Raw genomic sequence first — 2488 nt, forward strand, 5'->3', positions numbered from 1 at the left:
TTTGTTAACGATTTTCTTGTATGCACAAGGTTCACCAACATTTTGTTCAAAGCCATAGATTTGATCAAGTATCAAATCTCATATTCCAAGATCTAGATGCTTGCTTCAGCTCATAAATGGATCAATTAAGCCTGCAAACCTTTTGCTCTCGACCCTGTTCGATGAACCCTTCTTGTTGAGACATGTAGATACTTTATTCAAGATAACCATTCAGAAAGGCTGTCTTGACATCCATTTTCCATATTTCATAATCATAAAATATAGCAATGGACAAGAGTATTCTTATTGACTTTATCATGGCAACCAGAGAGAAGGTTTCTTCATAGTCTACCCCTTCTCTTTAGGTAAACCCTTTTGCCACAAGTCTTACTTTGTAGGTCTGTACCTTACCAGCTTTGTCTCGTTTTCTCTTGTAGATCGACTTGCAACTGATGGGTTTTACCCCTTTAGATTGATCTATGAGATCCAGATGAAATTGAAGTACATAGACTCCATTTCAAGCTCCATGGTTTTAATCAATTAGTCTTTGTCCACATCATTCATTGCTTGTTTGAAAGTCAATGGATCCTCTAAGCCATCATTTGGTATGATAACTTGAGTTTCAGACCCACCCATGTATCGGTCAGACTATTGCAGAACCCTCTCACTATGACGAGGCATTCTCAACTCTTGAGAAAGATGTGAAGTACTATCAACAACTTTTGTCATTGACCTGCTCTGTCAACAACTCTTGTTGATGCATTTATCGTTTATCTGGATATTTCTTCTATTACTAGCTTACTGCGAGGTTGATGATTCTTCATGTGGTCCTTCTCCAGGAAAGTTGCATTTGTTGACACAAATACTTTGTCTTCTTCAGGATCATAAAAGAAACCATCTTTCGTTTCTTTTGGGTAGCCTACAAATAGGCATACTTTTGAACGACGTTCCAACTTTTTAGGATTCTGCACCAACACGTGTGCTGGGTAACCCCAAATTATGAAGTGATGTAAACTTCCTTTACGTCCTCTCAAGAGCTCGTAAGGTATTTCAAAAACACTTTTTGAGGGAACCATGTTCAAAATATACACTGCAGTTTTAACTGCATATCCCCAACAGAATTCGGTAACTGAGCATAACTTATCATGGAACGAACCATGTCTAACAAGGTCCTGTTTCTCCTTTCTTCCACACCGTTTTGTTGAGGTGTGCCAGGGGCTGTGAGTTGAGACTAGATTCTCTGTTCTATCAAATAGTTATAAGTCCATATACTCACCACCTCGATCTAATCGAAGTGTTTTAATCTTTTTACCTAATTGGTTTTCAACCTCAGCCTTATATTCTTTGAACTTTTCAAATGTTTTAGACTTTTGGTGCATCAGGTAAATATGCCCATACCTAAAATAGTCATCAAAGAAGCTGATGAAATATTCATACCCTCCTCTAGCTCTAACATTCATAGGACCACAAAGGTCTGAATGTACGAGTTCTAAGGGTTGTTTTGCTCTAAGACGTTTTCTAGAAAAAGATCGTTTAGTCATTTTACCCTCAAGACAGGATTCACAAGGTGGTAATGAACTGTCTTCTAACTTACTTAGATGACCGTTCTTAACCAATTTCTCAATCCTGTTGAGATATGACCTAGTCTCAAGTGCCAAAGGTAGGGATTTGGATAAACTTTCCTTTTCTTATGAGTCTCTGCAGTTTTAAATATCTCTATGTTCAAAACGTCTCTAACTTCATTCGGTTTTCACAAATACAAGTTATTTTCTAATTTTTCCGAACAAATTTGATTATTTCATGAATTAATGAACACTTCATCATTTTCGAAAGAAACTTTATACTTTTGTTCTAGCAAACAAGAGATAGATATTAGATTCCTTTTCATAGAAGGAATGTAATAAACATTTCTAAGATAAATATATTTATCTCCTATAAATAACTTTATATCTCCCACTGCTTTAGCTGAAACAACCTCCCCGGTCTCTATCTTAAAGATTCTTTCGCCTTCTATCAACTGTCTCTAGGAACTCGTTTCCTATGAGAAAATACAGACGTGATTAGCAGCACCTGAATCAATTATCCAGGTTTTATCGTTTTCCACTAAACATGTTTCGATAACAAGTAAATCATATTTATCTTGTTGTTTGAATTTCACATTCTAATCAATATCGTTCAAAACTTTAGATGAGTTGGGAGATAAAGGACAATCCTCTATTAAAACTCTTTTAGAACCATTAACCGCTGTGATTTGTACGTTGATTTGGTTTTAGCGTTAGCTAATTCAGAAGCAAGTATTCTAGAAGAATTCAACATGCTGAAATTTTAAACAAATTCAAATTTAGTAAAATTGCACCTAAATCCAAAACCGTTATTTATTTGCAACGATACTATAGTGAATCAAAATAAGTACTATCAAGGGGCAGTCAAATACTCCTTCACTAAAGCAAAATAATTTTGACCAAACACTATCTCCAGAATAACTCTTATTCCTATAGTCATTCAGTTA

This window comes from Benincasa hispida, chromosome 3 (assembly GCF_009727055.1).
Source record: "Benincasa hispida cultivar B227 chromosome 3, ASM972705v1, whole genome shotgun sequence".
Lineage (NCBI taxonomy): Eukaryota > Viridiplantae > Streptophyta > Magnoliopsida > Cucurbitales > Cucurbitaceae > Benincasa > Benincasa hispida.